Genomic DNA, 13602 nt, shown 5'->3' with positions numbered 1-13602 from the left:
AGCCTTGCGTCTCAATCTTGAGATCTACCGTTGCCTTTTGCTATGTAATTATATTTTGTCTTGCCGGCAGGGACTTTATGTGAACATGTAAATAGTCTGTCATAGGTTGACTTGTTTTGGATGATCCTATCTGTAATGAATTTTGTGAAACTGTACTTTTGAACTGTGGGTTATTAACGTAACTGAATATAGTCTGTTGATGTGCATATAAGCACGGCTCTATGGACAAAGTTTTTATTTATTGCTTCCGTTTGGCCTCTTTACTCTGACAGGTTATGTCTGTTTTGGTCTGAGGCCGTAGGTAATCTCAGGATTACTGGCCGGTTATGTCCTTAACCCATAGGGGCGGGTTTGGGTCATGACAGGCAAGGTCCTCTTCCACAGCCCTTAAATCATCTGTTCTCTGTCCCAGACTATCCCCTTGGATCACACACAGTTCTCCCCCTGTTGGCAATTCCACATCTGGCCCATCTTGGCCTGTTGATGAAATGTAGTCACCCGGACTATATGTCTTCTTAATACGACTCCCAGATTCTACAGACTCTGACCCAACAACCTTTGTCTCCTTTGGGATCTCATCTCTCCTGTTCTCGATAGTCACCACCGTTGGCTTAGGTCGGGTCATGGAGATGTCCATCATGCACAAGTTGGTGCAGTCGGGAAGGAATACCTCCAGCTTAGGCAGGTGGGAAGGAGTGATATAGATGCTAGGATAGTAAGGCACGACCCCAGTTTGGATGAAGTTGATCCTTTTAGGCGGTGGGGCTTGGTTATGTGTGGGGAGAGGGTTTGTTGTAACATTGGGTTTCTCGGGAGGCAGAATCACCCCGTTATTGATGAGATCTTGAATCTCATGACGTAGTCGGAAGCATAGATCGGTGTCATGACCGTACTGTTGGTGAAATACGCAATATTTGGCTGGGTTGTGGGTAGGGAGAAGTCTTTCTGGTAAGGGCCGTGGTTCTAGGGGCTTCAGATGCCCTTTTCTGAGTAAAACCCCCAGAGCTTTGGATAGGGGCATATATAGTGGAGCGAAGGTTCTTGTGTTTTTGGGTGGGTATTTGGCTGTTTGGGTATGGCTTCCGGACGTGCCGGAGAATGGCGCAGCTGCCATGGTTCTTGGAGGGGGGTTGGTGGTGACAATGCTCACTTTGGAGGCTCTTGTAGTTGTAGTACCGCTCGGGCCTGCATTAGTGTTGCGGTTGAAAGTTCTTCGGGGTTGCTCCCGGTCATTATCAATTAAGCCTTGCTTTAAGGCATCCTCAATCTGCACCCCCATTTCATGTAGATCAGAAAAGGTAGGGAAGGGGAGTACAATCATCTTTTGCATCAACTTCGGCTGAAGATTGCGCACAATCATCCGAATCTGGTCTTTGTCTGTAGGCCTTAAGGTCATCATCGAAGCCTTGGCCCTCCATCTAGTCACGAATTCTGAGAAACTCTCTTTAGGCTCTTGCCTTGTTGTCTCGAGATCACGGGTTGTAATCTCGATTTGTGTATTGTATGAGTATTGTGTAATGAAGGCCTCGGCCATCTCGTCCCAGTTTCTCTTGACATCATCTTCTAATTTGGCATACCATATGGCCGCCACACCCGACAGGGTTCAGCCGAACAGAGACAGCTTCTGAAGTCTGCTGAGGCCCATTGGCCTTAAGATGTCTGAAAACAATCTCAGGTGCACCATGGGGTTGCCGAACCCATCAAATTGATCAATGCGCGGCATTTTGAATCTGTCAGGCAGCGTCACAGCTGCGTCGGTATATCCATCTTCGATGTCTGGGATAGTCTTGACTCATTGGGATCTCTTGAACAGCTTTTCGAGCTTGCTCAACTTCAATGCTGTGGGGTCTGTCTCGAACTCAAAGGGAGAGTCCGGTAGGTTGGTGGGTGTTTTGGATAACTGGGGTTGGATTTGGGGTAGGACCAGGGGTAGAGGTGGTCCCATGGGAATGTCCGTATCATTCTGAACATTAGCTGTCTCCCCGGGGGTTGGAATTCCTGGCGGGGGAGGAACTTGCTGCGAAGCAGATGCTCTGGTTTGTTGCTGTAACCTCACGGTTAACTCTGCTTGTTCATTCATAACCATGGCCTGTTGCTTGGCGAACTCTGCCTGTCGGACAGCATCCGGCTGCATCATCTTCATACTCTCTTGGAGCTGGCGCACCATCTCCTCTAAATTGGCCATACTGTTCTGCTCTGACTGAATTATCGGTATATGTTCTCTTTCTGTGGGAGAAGCAGAATCCTGATCCCTACTGTACATAGGTGGGGTAGACAAAGCCCTCTGTACTGACTGTTGAACCGATGCCCTCTGCCTAGCTGTCCTCCGTCTAGTAACTGGGGGTAGAGAGTGGTACACTGGTTGTCCGTCTACCAGATCCTCAGATCGATAGAGTCGACGACCTCTAATCCAAAGTGCTTGGGGAATATCTACTGGGTCAGAAGCAATTGTGCTCGACTACCTAGTAAAAAGATAAATAAAGCATATAAATAAACAGACAATTGGACAGCGTTACAACATAAAATAAACACAACACACAGCTGGGTATCACAACAAACTGCCAACAAGCTGAATGTACTGTTCCTCAGTCACTGATCACTGTTTCCAAATTATTACCTCTAAGTCTGAATCTGATACGCGTAGATGACTGATTCCCAAAAACACTGATGCCCACAGGCCTGACACTCAGACTTGCGAATTGATACGCGTGTTCCCTGCATAGATACACTCTAAAAACATATAGCAAGTAAAAGAGAGCCAAAACACGCCTATGGAGGGGTAGGGTTTCCCTGTCCTATTTTTGTCAGGAGCTAGGGTTTCACTATGCACGCAGCAGTTTTCAAACAACCTAACATCGGGTAAGCAACCTGTCCTAGTTTGGGATAGTCACTATGGATTTTGATATGCACTAGGTCGAAAAGGATGCCCCGGTAAAACCGGGGTTTGTGTTCCCATACTGTCAGAGCCCATAACCAGTCAGCCTTATGGCATACTTTGACAGAGTCACGCCTCCGGCAAACCGTTTAGGAATGGCAGATGGCAAACACGGTGTCCTAGGCGCACCAATGCACATGCAATGCAAAGAGACACATAAACGAAATCGAAACAGGATATCACGAGTTCAAGTCAAGCTCTCTAAATCCCCAGTAGAGTCGCCAGAAACTGTAGACGTGCCCGAACGCCCTGGGAGGGCGAGTCCCCCCCCCTGGTTCCGTTCGTTTTGGGTTCACTGCAGTTTAGGACTCTCAAATTGTCACGGTTCTTAATCTGAACCAAAGAGTCCAAATCCGGCAAATCGTTTTGAGAAACAGATTTTTGAAAGAAGTGCCAATCATGGACTGCTTTCCCAGATACAGAGTCGCCACCTAAATATTTTTTATGGGGGAATTTAGGAAACCCTGACTCGGTGCCAAAGGCCACGTGTCCGTCATCACCAAAGTTGCCTCGGCTTGGAAGCTTGGGTACGATTGGGGAAGGTCAGCTATGAGCACCCCCTCTCACCCGATCCAAAGATCGGCCTCTACTAACCGTGATATCCGATTTTGAAAACGTTTATGTGTTCTTATTCCGGTTATTAGCCTAGGATTACTACGTTATGCGCATAGCAAACAAGTATAGACCAAATCGCCTGAATTGGAACGAAGCATTGCATATCCGTTTGTTTGAAAAACAGTTTGAAATTTGTTACTCGCAAGTAGGCTAAAACACGGATTTCAACGAGCTGTTCCAACTCAAACAATCCAACCTTCACCCACAGGCATTCAAGCAGCTTATATCACATAAGCATCTAGCCTCATGGTAATCATACTATTATGGCAACACTCACACGCATGCGGTATGCTAAAGCATAAATGCTTACCTCATACTCTGAGCCAAAACAAAAACATGTTAGCAATCAATGCATGATCCAAGTCTATGTTAAGTGGCTAATGCAACGCATACGGAATGTCACTAGAGTAGGCTCGGCTAGTCTATAGATGATATGTGAAAGTGCACAAGTAGCATGTATTTAAGTTAGATTTGAAATACTTATGCAGTTAGTATGATGTACCGAGCCTGGTGCATGCAAGACTAATGAATGATGCACGCATGCTATCATACTGTTGTAGACGTCCCCCGAACGCCCCGGGAGGGTTTAGGTCCCGTTCTGTTCATTTAGGGTCACTACAGCTCGGACTCTCAAAATGTCACGGTTCTAAGTCTGAACCAAAGAGTCCAAATCCGGCAAATCGTTTTGAGAAAAAACAGATTTTTGAAAGAAGTGCCAAACATGGACTGCTTTGCCAGATACAGAGTCGCCACCTAAATATTTTATTTTGGGAAATTTAGGAAACCCTGACTCGGTGCCAAAAGGCCACGTGTCCGTCATCACCAAAGTTGCCTCGGCTCGGGAACTTGGGTACGATTGGGGAAGGTCACTTCGTGAGCACCCCCGCTCGCCCGGTCATAGACCGGCCTCTACTAACCATGATATCAATCTTTGAAAACATTGCGAGTCCTTATTCCGGTTTATTAGCCCAGGTTACTACATGATGCTCACAGCATATAAATATAGACCGGGTCGCCCGAATTGGAACTAAACATTTTATGCTTGTTTTTGAAAATGGTTTGTTACCCGCAGGTAGGCTTTGAAACATTTTGATGATTCATTCCAATTCAGATAACCCAACCTTCACCCATAGGCATTCAGGCAGATATATCAGATAAGCACATAGCCTCATAGTAAGCATGCTATTCATGGCAACACTTACACGCATGCAAGGATGCTAAAGCATAAAGCTTACCGAGTACTCCAAGCCAAAACAGAGAATTACATTAGAAATCATGCATGAATCCTAAGTATACAGAAATGCCTAATGCAACACATGCAAAAATGCAACTATGGCAGGCTCGGCTATTCTAAGATGATATATGAAATGCTGCAACTACCATGTATTCAACTCGGAATTGAAAGTACGATGCAGTTAGTATGGTGCGCCGAGCCCGGTGCATGCAATACAGATGAATGAATGCAAAACATGCTGTCATACTGTATGCTAATTTAAATATGCCCTAATCTAACCATCATAAGCGGATAAATAAAAGGGAGAAAGACGTGGGGTTGGAAGACATACATCACACTCACCCACACTTATTACAGTTGTGCCCTCACTCAGAGGGTCCGAATAAATATACAGTCCGAATATTACAGTCCCGAATAAAAGAATATTACAGTCCGAAATATTACAAAGTTCTAATTAATTAATGAATTAGCTAAGAAAGCAAATAAAACTAGCGTGCAAGCCAGGGACTGCCTTGCTTCTGATGGATGATGCATGTCCGGATTGTCTTGCGCGGAAATCCACCGGAATGCCCCAATTAGCCTCTGTTTACACCTGTTCTTGAAATGCGCCCAAGTCCCAAAAGGTTGTTGATTCTTTGTTTTGCTGCAACAGAGAGCAGGAAAGGGGCATAGCAATGTATCTGCACAGATATATGCATGTCTCGATCTTCGTGCCACCAATCACGCATACCGAGGCATGATGGCCGAAGAGTCGAAATGCACAACTCAATATAGGATGAATGCACATGAAACTACAACTAAAACCTAACTCCATCATGGATAATCTGGAGTGTCGGCAATTGGGGAATTGAGACACATTCCGTCACTTGGAGTACGAAATGTACCTCGTTTCCCGTGTCCGGGCTAACTCTTATTCCGGACACGATGCAATATGCATGATATGCATGAAATGCAACTAATATATGATCCTAACATACACAATGCTATGAAAATGACATGCCTCGAAATGCGTGCACACGGGCACGCAAACCGAGAAAATGACGGAATGAAGAAAATGAGACGCCTTGAAGTTCGTGCACACGGGCACACAAACCGAGGCGATGATAGATACGATGAAAATGAGGTGTCTCAAAGTACGTGCACACGGGCACGTAAACCGAGGCGATGACAGATGCAATGAAAATGAGGTGCCTCGAAGTACGTGCACACGGGCACGCAAACCGAGGCGATGGCAGAATATGATGAAATGATATGGAAATGACAAATGGGCTTATACCAACATGAGTGAGCCTCAGCCACACTCACATCGGACGCCGTCGGATAAAAAAGGAGTGCCTCGAAATGCGTGCACACGGGCACGCAAACCGAGGCGATGCTAAAATGACATGGAAATGACAAATGGGCTTATACCAACATGAGTGAGCCTCAGCCACACTCACATCGGATGCCGTCGGATAAAAAAAGGAGTGCCTCGAAATGCGTGCACACGGGCACGCAAACCGAGGCGATGCTAAAATGACATGGAAATGACAAATGGGCTTATACCAACATGAGTGAGCCTCAGCCACACTCACATCGGATGCCGTCGGATAAAAAAGGAGTGCCTCGAAATGCGTGCACACGGGCACGCAAACCGAGGCGATGCTAAAATGCGATGAAACATGGCCAAAATGATATGCAAGCATGCCAATGGAATTTCAGAAACGAAATATGGGGGAAAACAGTCCCGAAATGAAGCGAAATGACATGAAATGCAAGGAAAAGTCCCGAAATGCAACATTAAGCACCCGAAATGGCCTATAGCCATACCAAACATGCACAATATGGACATGCAATGCAAAGACAGAAGCTAGACAGTCCCAAGAGATGCACTTTCACAGTTATGAACATGGCCAAACAGCAAGCATAGATAAGGGAAACATAGCATGCAAGAATAGGGGCCAAAAGAGGGGTAAAGAAGCAAGTGGTATAAGCAAAACCCAAACTGAAAAATTTCCTTTTACAACACTGAAGATGGACCAAAAAAATGAATATTTACAGTATATGGCAGTCTCAAAATCAGTATACAAATATGCTAAAAATGTGATGTAAAATGAAGCCCAAAAGGTGCTAAAACATGAAGTATACAAAATAACCACCAAACAGAAAAAAAGTGTGAATGAAACATGAAGTATAGGTCAAAAAAAGGCCACTTTCAGTTCGGACCAAGGTCCAAAAACAGAAGTAAAGAGGGCTACTAATTTATGCAAAAATTGGGCCAAATAGGGGATATAACTACAAGTGACATATGGAAACACCAAACAATGTTGAGTCCTTCTCCAATGTTGAAGAGGGGCTCAAAATATGCCTCAAATCAGTTTACAACATGCTCGAAAATAAATTGCTCATAGGTCAAAAATAGCATGCAAAATTGTGACATACAAGATGGTCAATGAAGCAAGTGTATTATGGAGGGCTCAAACAGGGTTGAGCCCTTGATGAGAAGTGAAGATGAGCTCAAAATATGGCCCTTTTCAGTTAGGGCCGAAGCTCAACACAAAAAGCATGCATGGCTTACATATTGATTAAGAAAAAGGGTCAAAAGGGTAAAAGTGTAACTTACCCTTGAAGATCTAGACTTTGGTTGCTTCTTGGATGGATTTGCTGCTCCTTTGGCCTTCAAGAACCCTTCTTTGTTGCTGGAAATGAGATAGTGGTGGTAGGGCTTGGTGGTGTAGAAGAAATGAAGGTTAAGGAGTTAGGGTTTTTTGAAGTTTTGGGAGTTATAACAATGGAGTTTAGGGTTGAGCCTTGGAGATGAATTTTTCTAACCTAGAAGAAGAAGACCCTCAGCTGGTTATAAGGTCAAGAAAGGGGGTGTAAAAGGGGGGTGAAATGGAGAGGAATTCTCTCTCCCAAAATATCCCCCGGATACAGAAAATATCTGGGGGATATTGCCCTACAGCTGGAAGGGGCACAGTGAGGAGAGCACGGCCGGCCGCTCACTTTTGCTGGAGGTGGCCGGCCGGCCACACCCCCTAGCCGGCCGGCTAGGGGTCTAAAGGGTCAACCAGCTTTTCTGGCCGGCCAGGTATTGGGGAGGTAGGCCTATGTGTGCACAACACAACCATGTAATTGAAATTCCAAGAAAGTGGGCCCAAGGGGTTCAACAATGGCTCGGAAAGAGGGGGTCAAAAGGGTCAAGTTGACTTACTGGCCGGCCATGAACTTTTAGGGGCCTCTCAGGTGTGTACATCACAGATATGTGGTTCAAAGTTCGAGAAAAAAGGTCCAAGGGGTTCAACATTAGCCCGGAAGAAAGGGGTCAAAAGGGTCAGGTGACCTTAATGGCCGGCCACCAACTTTTAGTGGCCTCCCAGATGTGTAGATCACAGATATGTGGTCGAAAGTTGGCAACGCTAGCTCTAAGGTATTCAACATTAGCCCGGAAGTGCGAAAAACGGGCGCCGGGAGGCTCCGGAAGAGAAATAACTGGTTGCTGCAACAATTGCTAGCCTCCCACCCTTCAGTGACCTTCCCTGTGATAAAACAGAGGTACCTGCCAAAAATGAGCGAAAACCGTTGCAAAACGAATGTTCCGGAGCAAAAACACGCAGTTCGGGGTCTCGGAAATGGGCTGTTAAGCACCGAAAATTGTATTCGACCTCGAAGTGGGTTTCTCAGCCCCCAGTGTCCCTCAAAATGTATGAAATAAGATGTATGCCAAAAATCAGAGCAATAGGAGATGGTTAAGCGGTCCCGAACCGAGGCACACGGCCTGACGGCTCCGAAAACCGGGAACCGGACTCCGAAATGGGCAAAATGGCCTACGGCCACCAAATGTAGCCTACGGACATTGAGAGATGGTCTGCGGGACCTCTCTCCCCCCTCAGGAAAAGAAACAGAGAAAACCGAGTCTGGTTCGCAAACCGAGACAAGGCACAGAAAAGGGTTCGGAAGTCCGGAGGCAGGGCTCACGGCCGCGACCCTGAAACTTCTGAACGAGCACACTATGCAACATCACCAAGCGCTCAATCGGTGACGTCTGAGTCTTAAGGTCGGTCAAAAATGGGGTGTCTACAACTGTATGCTAATTGAAACATGCCTTAGGCTAAACATCGAAAGCTAGTAAATAAAAGGGAAGAAAGACGTGGGGTTGGGAGACATACACACACTCACGCACACTTATTACACAATTGCCCTCGCTCGGAGGGTCCGAATAAATATTACAATCCGAATAAATAATACTAAATTAATTATTACAGAATTTCTAATTAATTAACAAATTAAATGCAGAAAGAAGGTGGCCACAGCCCCGCTTCGGGATGCATAGATGATGCATGCTTGACTCCTCTCACCCGGAAACTCGCTGCCATAGCACTGTTGCCTCCGTTTACACTACCTCACCCCTCTGAAATTTATGAAAGTCTCTAGAACTGCTCTAAACTTCATTCTGAGTGCAGTGGAGTGCCACCGGCCAGATCAGAAGGCCACCGGCCATGGGAATGAGGTTATCGGCTAAATATTGTGCTCTCGGCCAAAATTCTTTGCTGGTCGGCACTCAACACTGCCGGCCGGCCAAATCCTCCTGCTGAAACTTGCAGTTGACAGCAGCAGAGGGCAAGCAGTGTATGACATGGAATTCTCAAGCAAATGTGAGCATGGACACACTCCCTATCATGCAAGGGACTCAAGGAAGCATGACCCTCGACCCTCGGGCCATCAACAATGCATTTTGATGCATGATGGCCTAAGAGGCCAAGTTTGCAACTTGATGTAAATGCATGCAACCAAAAGAGATGAATGCCAACACCCTATCATGTTGAGGTCAAGGGGATTGGCGACCGAGGGTTGAGACGTGTTACATCACTTGGAGTATGAACACTTCTCAATCCTCATACTTGGTTTGACATCCCAAACCAAGCAAAATGTAATGCATGGATGCAATATACAATGCAAAGTGATGCAACTCATGCAAGGTAACATGAACATGCTAAGCTAATGCAACATGACACTATCTAATCCTGCAAGCCAGACTAATGCAATATGGACATATCAAGCATACAACAAGACTATGTAATGCCATTAACTAAACAACATGCAAACATGCAAAAATGATACAGTGTAAGCATGCAACCAATGCAATGCAACAAGCAAGCATGCAAAATATGCAAAGATGGACTTATACTGAAATGAGAGGACCTCAGCCCACCCCCAAAACAGTGGCCTAAGAGGATGCACAAGAGCACAAATGATGCATGCAAGCATGCACACATCAAAGTCCATCACCTAAGCATAGAAGGGGACAACTCTAAGCATACTTAAAGGCGATATCTATGGGCATTAAACCAACATGCTAAGCTCTGAAAATGAATAGAGAATGATGCCAAATCAAACAAAACATGCAAGCAAGACATGCAACAATGACCAACACTTGAAGCCAATAAAGGGGGGGCAAACCAAAGCTATGTCAACCAAACCTTAAAGGATCAAAATGACATAAAACAGTCCCAAGGGACTCCAAAAAAAGACTAAAGCATACATAGATCATGGTCAAAACACGCCAAGGAATGAGTCCAAAACAAGGGCATTCAAGGCCACAAAAGGGAGCATTACTCAACACCTTCCCCAAGCAAACATGGCATGAATTTTTCAATACAAAACAGAGTTTTAGCATGCAAAAAGGGCCCTCAAAACCCACTGATATGGCAGCCTAATGTCTAAACACATAGGCATGCACAATGACCATTTCCAAGGCACAAAAGAACAACCCTTCAAAGCATGGAAAAGATGATGAATGCAAGCATACAAGCATGGATTAGGGACTGAAATGGCATGTGAAATGACTCCAAATCAACTGAAACAACCCAACTCAAGCATGCTCATGACTCACACACCCGATGCCAACATGCTAGAATGCAAAGGGGCTATACAAAACATATCAAATACGACCAAACCAGCACCCAAAAAACCTCAATCATGATAAATCATGACCAAAAGCTTCACAAAGCTAGGCAAGAATATGCAAGCATGATGGTCTAATGGCTAGATGCATTTCTAGGTAAAATGGGAGAATACAAAGCAAGTGTATTAAGCATGAGAGGGGCCAACAAACCAACATGGGACAGAGGTAAAACATGCTAAATAAACACCAAATAACCTCTGGAATTAAGCCAAACAAAGCTAGGCATACATGCTACCCTTATGAGCCAAAACATGAACAAAAGGAGAGACCAAGGGAGAGGGGTGTCCCTCCCCTATACAAGACCTCAAACCCCCTTCTTCACCACTGAAAATCCACTAGATTTCAGTGGTGAGAAGGCTAATACACCAAAGAAATCAAAACTTAATAAAGGAAGCTCGAAAAGGGGCCAAACAAGGCCTAAGAGGGGGAGGTCGACCCCCAATGCCAAAACAACCTTAATGAGATATCTTGAGCATGCAAATACAAGCCTTTTTTCAGTTATACACAAAGTCTAAAACAATGAGCAAGATAGGCAAAAGTCTAGTGCAAGATTGGGGAATCTAAAGTAAAGGAGTTACCTTTGAAGAACCCTTGATGAACTGCAAGTGCAGCCTTCTTCTTTTGTTCAAAACCAGTCCAAAACCTCAAGAACAAACCCCCAAAGCCTCTCAAATTTGAAGTATGGTGTAGTAGTGTGTGTTTGTGTGCAAAACTAAGAACAAACACACACTTTAGGCCCTCAAACCACATAAAATGAAGAGAGAGAGAGAGATATAGAGAGAGAGAGGATGATATTTATCAGATATATATGTGTATAGCTCTGTTTTTTTTGCTCAACCTTAACAAAGGAGGAGGAGACGCTCTCATATAGACAAGGGAAAGCTTTGAAGCTTCTCAAAGAAGCTAAACAAAAAAGAGTCAAAGGGGGTAAAGGGGGCAAGGCTTCTTGAGGAAGCTAGGACAGCTGGCAAGCTTCTTGAGGAAGCTTTGCCAAAGAGTCAAGCTTCCTCAAGAAGCTTTGACCAAAAGGGGGCAAAAGGGGCAAAACAACCACATGTATGCCCTGGGGTAGGTTTGGTGCATTCCAGCTGGTACAGCTGGCATGCACCATGCCTGAAAAAGGTAAAAAGGTGTTACCGGCCAGAAAAGGAGATTACCGGCCAAACAGATAGCCGGCCGGCCATACTTAATGCCGACCGGCCAATGATATAATTCACGAATGGCCGGTAGCCTCAAAGCATAGCCGGTGGCCTCAAACCAAGGCCGGTGGGTGTCGGGGGTAGCTAACAAGCTACTTTCTATCCTTAGAAGCAAAAACACAAGTGTTTGGTGCAAAACCAAACACAAGTGTTTGGTGCAAAACCAAACACAGAACAGTCGAGTTGAGAGATCCTGAGGCAAGGTGCGTAGCCGAGACCTCCGAGAACTCAAAACGAAACACAAACATGAGTAATCACCGAGTGTTCGAGCGGTGACATCCAAGTCTTGAGGACGGTCAAAAATGGGGTGTCTACACAATCTCATATCAAAACACTTCCATACTTCATAAATGATACACAGATTTGCTATATCAATGGAGTCCATCCCTTATCTCCTCCCAAATAACATCCGGTTTAGGAGTTCATCCCCTATCTTCCCCTAAACCGTGGAGTACATTCCCTGTCTCCTCCCACACAAAACAATGTATATAAACAATTATCATATACACGATCAATCAACACACAGATTCGATGTATTATTCCAACCGTCATATTCAATGACATATTCAACGTGATTAGTTTCAGTTTTCCCTAATCAACATGCAGTGTCTACAACATTCACGACTATCCTCCACCGATAGCCCAAAGCAATTATTTCTAAATAGATAATAAAGGCATCAACAGATAAATTATCAATATTTTCAAAAGTGAGTGATTAATCAATCCAACTCCACCGTTCATTCTCATAACTTCCCAATTCCACTATTCCACAATGAAAGTCATTAATTACACTAATGACCCAATAAAACCCAAATATGGCATTTTCCCTAATTTCTCCCAATATTGACCCAAAGGTCCAAATATTATCAATAGACCTCAATAACTTCATTCTGAGGCTCAAATACATATATATAGTTCAATGGAACGAAAAACCCTCTTTTTACATTTTAAGGTTTGAAACCCTAACTCCCAAACTTTCCCAACCACAACATTACATCAAAATGACTACAAGTTTATGTCAAAGACCATAAATATGAGTAGTTATCCCTACCTCAAAAGATGAGACCAAATGGAGAAGTTGAAGAAAACTTGAAGTGCTCTAAACCAAGAGATTTTCGGATCAAAGTGAAGCTCACACCACGCACAACCTTTTTCACAAAGGGACTAGGCTAGAAACACACTAGAACTAGATCAAACCTTAGAGAGAAGGTGAAATGTAGTGAAAGAAGCTCTCAAAATAGGTTTTGAAAAGTAAGAGAGAGAGAGTGAGAGTTAAAAAAGTGATCTAAAATGACCCAGCTGCCAACTGATATACGTATGACCCGCTCGAGCGGAGAATAGGACACTCGAGCGTGAAATACAAAAACTGGACCCGCTCGAGAGCAAGGATACCCACTCGAGCGTAGATTACACTCTTCTAGTATTTTTACAGACATCGAACACCCGCTCGAGCGCAAGGATACACGCTCGAGCGCGACCCGCTCGAGCGCGACCCGCTCGAGCGTAAGGAACTCTGCTCGAGCGTGAAAAACACATCTGCAGCATTTTTGCAGACAGACAAACTACTAAAGGTATGCAAACTCCGCTCGAGCGTAAGAAGACCCACTCGAGCGGATCACTAAAACTCTGGGCAACAAGAGTTGGGACGAAAGCTCAACCAACCTATTCGAAACAC

Source organism: Camellia sinensis, chromosome 9 (assembly GCF_055761805.1).
Source record: "Camellia sinensis isolate YWXY chromosome 9, ASM5576180v1, whole genome shotgun sequence".
In the NCBI taxonomy this organism is placed as follows: Eukaryota; Viridiplantae; Streptophyta; class Magnoliopsida; order Ericales; family Theaceae; genus Camellia; species Camellia sinensis.
Note: the sequence above shows the minus strand (reverse complement) of the source record.